The following is a 9,129-nucleotide window of genomic DNA, read 5'->3' as shown; positions in this document are numbered from 1 at the left end:
TGAACCCCAAAAGTTGTTGTCCAATTTGTCCTGAGTATGCTGATACCCCATATGTGGGAGAAAACTACTGTATGGGCACACATCGGGGCTCGGAAGGAAAGTAGTGACGTTTTGGAATGCAGACTTTGATGGAATGGTCTGCTGGTGTCATGTTGCCTTTGGAGAGCCCCTAATGTACCTAAACAGTGGAAACACCCACAAATGACCCCATTTTGGAAACGAGAACCCCTAAGGAACTTATCTAGATGTGTGGTGAGCACTTTGAACCCCCAAGGGCTTCACAGAAGTTTATAATGCCCGGGCATGAAAATAAAAAAATCGTATTTTTTCCACAAACATGATCAATTAGTCCCCAATTTTTTTTATTTTCCCATGGGTAACAGGAGAAATTGGACCCCAAAAGTTGTTGTCCAATTTGTCATGAGTACGCTGACACCCCATATGTGGGAGAAAACTACTGTATGGACACACGTCGGGGCTCGGAAGGGAAGCAGTGACGTTTTGGAATGCAGACTTTGATGGAATGGTCTGCGGGTGTTATGTGCGTTTGAAGAGCCACTGATGTAACTAAACTATTGAAACTCCCCACAAGTGACCCCATTTTGGACACTAGACCCCCCACGGAACTTATCTAGATGTGTGGTGAGCACTTTGAACCCCCAAGTGCTTCACAGAAGTTTATAACGCTCGGACGTGAAAATAAAAAAATCATTTTTTTCCACAAAAATGATATTTTTGCCCCCAATTTTTTATTTTCCTAAGGGTAACAGGAGAAATTGGACCCCAAAAATTGTTTTGCAATTTGACCTGAGTAGGCTGATACCCTACATGTGGGGGTAAAACACTGTTTGGGCGCATGGCAGAGCTTGGAAGGGAAGGAGCACCATTTGACTTTTTCAACTCAGAATTGGCTGGAATTGAGATCAGACGCCATGTTGCATTTGGAGAGCCCCTGATGTGCCCAAACAGTGGAAACCCCCAATTCTAACTCCAACCCGAACCCCAACACACCCCTAACCCTAATCTCAGCCCTAACCCTAGCCCTAACCCTAACCCTAGCCCTAACCCTAACCCTAGCCCTAACCCTACCCTAACCCTAACCCTAGCCCTAACCCTAGCCCTAACCCTAACCCTAATGGAAAAATGGAAATAAATATATTTTTTTATTTTATTATTTTTCCCTAACTAAGGGAGTGATAGCAGGGGGTTTGATTTACTATTCATGGCGTTTTTTTTATGTTTGGCAGCTGTCGCACGCTAAAAAACGCTTTTTATTGTAAAAATAGTTTGTACATCACCACATATTTAGAGCTATAATTTTTCCGTATTTTGACCCACCGAGTCATGTGAGGTCTTATTTTCTGCGGGACGAGTTGACGTTTTTATTGGTACCATTTTCGGGCACGTGACATTTTTTGATCGCTTTTTATTCCGATTTGTGTGACGCAGAATGAACAAAAACCAGCATTTCATGAATTTCTTTTGGGGGGGTGCGTTTACACCGTTCCGCGTGCGGTAAAATTGATAAAGCGGTTTTATTCTTTGGGTCAGTACGGTTACAGCGATACCTCATTTAGGTCTTTTTTTATGTTTTGTCGGTTTTATGCAATGAAAACAATTTTATATAAAAAATAATTATTTTTGCATCGCTTTATTCTGCGAGCTATAACTTTTTTATTTTTTTGCTGATAATGCTGTGTGGCGGCTCGTTTTTTGCGGGACAAGATGACATTTTCAGTGGTACCATGGATATTTATATGCGTCTTTTTGATCGCGCGTTATTACACTTTTTGTTTGGCGGTATGGTAATAAATCATTATTTTTTGCTTTGTTTTTTATTTTTATTTTTTAAGGAGTTCGCTAAAGGGGTTAACTAATGGGACAGTTTTATAGGGCGGGTCATTACGGACGTGGCGATACCTAATATGTGTACTTTTATTGGGTTTTTTTTATTTCCAATAAATGGATTTATTTGGGGGAATATTTTTTTTTTTTTCTAATTTATTTGGCGATTTTTTTAAATTTATTTTTACACTTTTTTAAATTTTTTTATCTTTATTAAATAGTCCCAGGTGGCGATCCCAGCGATCTGTCACAGGCACTACTGCACACTTCCTCATGCCTGCGCTTTGCTGGCACTGAGGAAGCCAGCTTCCTGCAGGCCCCCGAAGGCCCCCGTCGCCATCTTGGATTCGGGGGCCTGCAGGAAAGGAGCCCCCCGCAGCAGCGCTGCACATTGCGCTGCCGTGGGGGGCTCAGGGAAGCACGGAGGGAGCCCCCTCCCTGCTGATGCTTCCCTTTAACCCCCGGTACACCGCAATCATGTTTGATCGCAGTGTGCAAGGGGTTAACGTGTCGGGGGCGGTCCGTGACCGCCCCTGACACATTGTGCTGGGTGTCAGCTGTGATAATCAGCTGACACCCAGCCGCGATCAGCGGCGCTCACCACGTGGGCGCCGCTGATCATGGTAGACGTACTATCCCGTCCATGGGCATAGGGGCCCGGGTCCCTTGGACGGGATAGTACATCTGATGTCAGGAAGGGGTTAAACAAGGCACCACTTGGATATGACACAATTTTATTATACATTGATTAATTTAAATGATAAAACACCAAATTAATGGAATGGCAGATATAATATTACCCTATTTTGTTAAATAATTTCATGTGAATCACACAATTATTATGATTTATAGTACATAGAGTAATAAGCATCCATACATTACCAAATAGTATTGCAACATCACTTCTCCACTGGAGGGACCACAGTGTCAATGAAAAGGAAAAACTCTGGTCTTTTCATCACAGAAACCGTGCACCCACGATACCTTTTGGAAAATGTCCCTACCTCGCTGAACCGGGTCCACCTTTTTATACACAACACTCCCACATTACAACTGTGCAGTATGTTTAGTCTGCATCAGAATCTTGAATCTGCACAAGACTTCAAGGTCTGTTTGTTATAGACTACTACAATCTTAGTGTGTTTGCACCAACCAGAGATTCGTTTGCCATTAGTATGTCTCTTAACAATAGCACAATGCATCAGGGTTGTTTTGCTACTGATTATAACTCAGGCTCTGTTTGCCTCTGGTCAACTTGTCAAAGTTGTCTGTCACTGTTCAAAGTTCAACATATGTTGCTTATTACAAAGTTAACTCTTCATGCTCATAGCATAACGCTCTAAGATGGTAACATATGGGCAGCATGACTTTCATAATCACCTATTCTGAAAACTGGATACCTATCGTATCCCAGGCACACACGCATACATGTCAGATGTGTATCACAATCGGTCCTCGATTACTGATGTCATGCATGACCATATGTTACACGAGACCATAACATTTTGGTCTCTCTTGTCAATCGAGAATCATACTATTACCGAGCAGAAGACTTCCTTGTTCAAGCAGCATAAATATTCATTATCTATACAGTTGTTATTCCTATTGTCCTAGCACATATGTAAGAATTAGTTGGAAAGCTCCTTCCCATCAACCACCCCCCAATTGAAAGGGTATAGTAAAGAGAAAGTATTCAGTCAAAGCAAATATCACTTGTGTGCAAATCAGGATAAGGAATCTTTGAAACACAGAGCTTCAAAGACCACAGAACAATTCCTTGTCTTACGGTATTGACACAGAGCAAACGCTTTGTGTCTCAGTATCAAAGTTCAGCATTAATGATATTACAACATAGTATATTGCAATATAGTGTTTGGATTCAAACAACCATATTTCATATTTGCAATACTTTCCACCCTTGGTCTAATGACCACACTATATCAAAGCATATAAACAATATATTACAATATGTAGGCTATAAGATATCCATATTTTTATTAGCACCACATCCTCCCAGGGGGTCCATTTAAGGTCTACAAATGTCACAAAATGATGGAAATACTGCTCAAATGACACAGGAACATCATGGGAATTGCCCCTGGAAGCATTTCTGACTCCTAGGTCACAGCTGTAAGCAATGTTGTCAGAGTTTCACGCCATTTTTACCCGTGCACCAAAAAACATACAAAAACGAAACCAAAACGGATTTTGCTGGGAAATAAGTTAAGGTACATCCTTTCCAGGGTAATGACTTGTATACAAGGCAAAATAATTAACCCCAGACCAAAATGTTCCTCCACCACTTTTGCTATGTTCACACGCAGCGTTTTTGATGCGTTTTTCAACTTTAACATTGCTTTCAACCATTACAAATGCATTAACTGGGAAATGTCATTGTAACATTTAACAACCCTAGCTGGCCATGTGTTGTGTGACAAATAAGGAGACACATCTTGTTTCATTTCTGAAGGAGGGACTCTTAAAGTCACAAAGCCTATTTTTAGAGGGGCATCAGGCGGCATTAATATTCTTAAAGGGCCATTATTAAACAGTGAATCTCCTATGCTGTTATTGCCTATGCAGTGAGTGGCTGGGCTGCCAAGAATTATAACACACCCCAATACCCATTTCATGAGAGGTACAGGAGGGCTTCCTGAAAAATGTTGCATTGAATGCAAGGCCTGCCCTTCTATTAAGTCATATGCACCCCATTAGCCTTTGAAATGAGATACTGGAAGGCCACATGAAAACCAACTTCACAATCTTCAGTTGGTCCTGCCAGTTTCCTTACGAATTGAATGCAAGGGCCGTCTTGACCCAAATTTGCATACACCGCAATCCCCCTTGGAAGAAACATGGAGGAGTGCCTCCTTAAAAAAAAATGTCCCATTACAAATGAGTCCTAGACTCGTAATGCCCATACACTAAGTCTATGGGCTGACAAACATTTCCCCATGGGGGGTACATTATTAAAAAATATTTTATGGGGATTATAGACACCCTTTCCAAAAATTGGACTGCCTGTAGCAGATTGGAACACATTAACCCTGGTGATCTTGTGGCGGTGGATGATGAGATGTTCAGGACGGTCTCATTAAAAACTAGGCCCAATTTAAAGGAGCGGGTGTCCTAGACTCGTAATGCCCATACATTAAGCACATGGGCTGATAAGCATTTTCCACTGGGGGAGTGATGTACAATAATAAATTATATTGTGGTACAGTGTTAGCCAGAAAAATTGATATGAACACTTTTCCGCCCAATGATGACAAAAGAATTCTCAGAGTGATACCTTTATTGGCTAACCAGAAAATAATATGTTTGCAAGCTTTCAGAGCACAGAGGCTCCTTCAGGCAAGATAAAAAATGGATTAATAAGAAAAAAGCACAACATTTAAGGGATACTACATTAGGACATTTGTTCATTAGGTGGGAGGAGTAATGCCTCCTAAAGATAAGTCAAGGAAATCGAATTAGCATTTTCTTACAAATGGAGAGGCAGTGGGAATGAGGTTCTTAGTTGCCTGGAGTCCTTCTGGTGGAAGTAAAATTGTTAAATATTTTATTGGCATCATAGACACCCTTGCCAAAAATTGGACTGGCTGTAGCAGCACGGAACACGTTAACCCTGGTGATCTAGTGGCGGTGGATGAGGAGATGTTCAGGAAGGCCTCATTAAAAACTTGGCCCAATTTAAAGGAGTGGGTCTCCTAGACCTGTAATGCCCATACACTTAGTGCATGAGCTGAAGAACATTTCCCTCCAGTGCCGGGCCCACCAGAGAAAATCATTCTTGGAGCCCACTATGTAGCTACATAGAAATAAATACAAGACCACCAATTATGTGGTAAAACATGCTAATATCAGGGTATAATATAAGGTAGTACACGTCTTAATTATGTAGCAGGGGTTGGGGTAGAATCATAGTGGGGTAGCCCCTCATAGAATATAATGTAGCCCCCTCATAAAATATAATGTAGCCCCCTCATAAAATAATGTTGTCCTCCTCATAAAATATAATGCAGCCCCCTCTCATAGAAAATAATGCAGCACCCCACAAAATATAATGCAACCCCCTCATAAGGTATAACGCAGTCCCCACCATAGAATATAATGTAGCACCCTCATAGGGTATAATGCAGTCCCCCTCATATAGTATAATGCAGCCCCACCACAGAATATAATGCAGCCACCCATAGATTAAGAACACATGAGACATGCACACTCTCTTGTTGGACATGCACATAAGGAGCGATTTTGCCCAGTGTGCCCATACCTTGCAGTGCCTTTCTGAATCCTGCTCATGTAGGTATTAATCACATGATCAGGTTTTAAGAACATTAGATAGGACTGCTTCGTGAAGGGTTACCGTGACGTGGTGGACTGGCTTAGTATACATTTTTTGCAAAAAACATATCAACTAAATACCCTGCGTTTGTTATCATCTTTTACTAGCACTTGCTGCTTACTGTTATATATATTTTACAACAGAGTATTCATGCACATTTGTCATACTGTGTTTTTTCTGTGTCTTAGTCTTTGGGTGGTGTGAACAGTTTCTTACTGACCAGTTCATTTGTGTGCATGTCTCTTGTGTTCTTAATCCATTAATTTCTTGCTTATGCAAGCTTTGGGAGATCCCCACCTCTCTCTTGTGGGACATGCAGATAAGGAGCCATTTTGCCAGTGTGCCCATACCGTGCAGTGCCTTTCTGAATCCTGCTCATGTAGGTATTTTTCACATGATCATGTTTTAAATACATTAGATAGGACTGCTCCGTGGAGGGTTACCGTGATGTGGTGGAGTGGCTTAGTATACATTTTTTGCAAAAAAACGTATCAACTAAATACCCTGTGTTTGTTATCATCTTTTACTTGCACTTGCTGCTTACTGTTATATATATTTTACAACAGAGTATTCATGCACATTTGTCATACTGTGTTTTTTCTGTGTCTTAGTCTTTTGGTGGTGTGAACAGTTTTTTACTGACCTGTTCATTTGTGTGCATGTCTCTTGTGTTCTTAATCCATTAATTTCTTGCTTATGCAAGCTTTGGGAGATCCCCACCTCTCTCTTGTGGGACATGCAGATAAGGAACCATTTTGCCCAGTGTGCCCATACCGTGCAGTGCCTTTCTGAATCCTGCTCATGTAGGTATTTTTCACATGATCATGTTTTAAATACATTAGATAGGACTGCTCCGTGGAGGGTTACCGTGATGTGGTGGAGTGGCTTAGTATGCATTTTTTGCAAAAAACGTATCAACTAAATACCCTGTGTTTGTTATCACCTTTTACTAGCACTTGCTGCTTACTGTTATATATATTTTACAACAGAGTATTCATGCATGCTTGTCATACTGTGTTTTTTCTGTGTCTTAGCCCTCCTATAGAGTATACTGTAGCCCCCTCTTAGGGCATAATGCTGCCCCCTCATATAGTATGATGTAGCCCCCCAGAATATAATGTATAATGTAGTCCCCTGAGAGAATAATGCAGCCCCACCACTGAATATAATACAGCACCCCCATAGAGTATGCTGTAATCCCCTCATATAGTATGATGTAGCCCCAAGAATATAATGTAGTCCCCTGAGAATGCAGTCCCACCACAGAATATAATGTAGTGCCCTCATAAAGTATAATGCAGCCCCTCTCCACCCCCATAATTGTCCTCATCACCACCTCCATCATTGCCTTTTCACCCCCACCACCCATATCATTCTCCCCCACCACCCCATCACTGCCCATTCCATCACCTCAATCATTGCCTCCTCCCCCACCACCATTGTCCATTTCAACACCTCCATCATTGCTTCCCCCACCTCCATCATTGCCCTTCACCTCCATCATTGCCTCCCTCCACCATCATTGCCCATCACCTCCATCATTGCCTCCTCCCCCACCACCATCATTGTCCATCACCTCCATCATTGCCTCCTCCCCAACCACCATCATTGCCCATCACCTCCATATTGCCTCCCCCACCATCATTGTCTATCACCTCCATCACTGACTCCCCCACCATCATTGCCCATCACCTCCATAATTGCCTCACCCCACCACAATCATTGCCCATCACCTCCATCATTGCCTTCCCCACCATCATTGCCTATCACCTCCATCTTTGCCTCCCCGACCATCATTGCCTTCCCCCACCACCATCATTGCCCATCACCTCCATCATTGACTCCCCCACCATCATTGTCCATCACCTCCATCATTGCCTCCCCCATCATTGTCCATCACCTCCATCATTGCCTCCCCCACTGTCATTACCTCCACCACCACCATCATTACCCATCACCTCCATCATTGTCTCCCCCCACTAATATCATTGCACTTCTCCACCACCCCTATATCATACACACACAGCACCACATCACTTTCTCACACTCACACACAAAGCACTGCCCCACATACACACGCGCAGGCAAACAGACACACAGCATAGCTCACCTCTCCGCAGCAGCAGCACATTCCGGCAGCTTTCTGTCTGAGACAGCGCGCTGGATGATGACATCATCCAGCTGGGCTGTCTCAGACAGGAAGCGCCGGGCAGATAGCAGGTGAGGTGGAAGACGGCACTCTTATCTGCAGACTGCAGTGCACACACAGGCATGCTTTGCACAGCTCACCGCTTAGAAGCCAGCAGTAGCAGCAGGTGATGTGAAAGAGCTGCTGCGCGGCTGCACCGTTCACATAAATTTGCATAGCTTACTCGCTGCTGCCGGCTATAGAAGAGAATGTGCACCGCTCGGTGCACACTTTGCAGGGCAGGGACTAATGAAGAAGGCAGGAACTGGGGCTGGGGGTGGGGCTCACCGGAGGATTCTCCGGTGTCCCGGTGCATCAGTCCGACCCTGTTTCCCCCTGGGGGAGTAAAATTGTTAAAAATATTTTATGGGCATCATATACACCCATCTGCACCATGGACCGGGGCGGTTTAGCGCCATTCGTTTCTTAAAGGTGTAATACCCAATTTCACAAGCGCTGTTTACCCATCTCTGTTTTGCCTCGCCCCGGAGGTCCTTCTCATACGGTCCCACGGTGTACAGCTGCCCATTTGTATAAGTGGACTCCACAGTCCATATACGTTGCCCAGACGCCAGCAACTTATCACACTTACATGCAATCCAGCCTGAACCTTTTTTGTGGATACTCTGCTTTGTCCTATTTGGATATTACCATAAGGATTTCTCTTTTCTAGCAACAAGAATATTCTGATGAAGGTCCTATGTTGGACCGAAAAAGTTTAACAATTTCATTTGTATCTGGATGCAGG

This window comes from Dendrobates tinctorius, unplaced genomic scaffold (assembly GCF_039654945.1).
Source record: "Dendrobates tinctorius isolate UK_male_01 unplaced genomic scaffold, ASM3965494v1 ptg000250l, whole genome shotgun sequence".
Classification (NCBI taxonomy): Eukaryota; Metazoa; Chordata; class Amphibia; order Anura; family Dendrobatidae; genus Dendrobates; species Dendrobates tinctorius.
Note: the sequence above shows the minus strand (reverse complement) of the source record.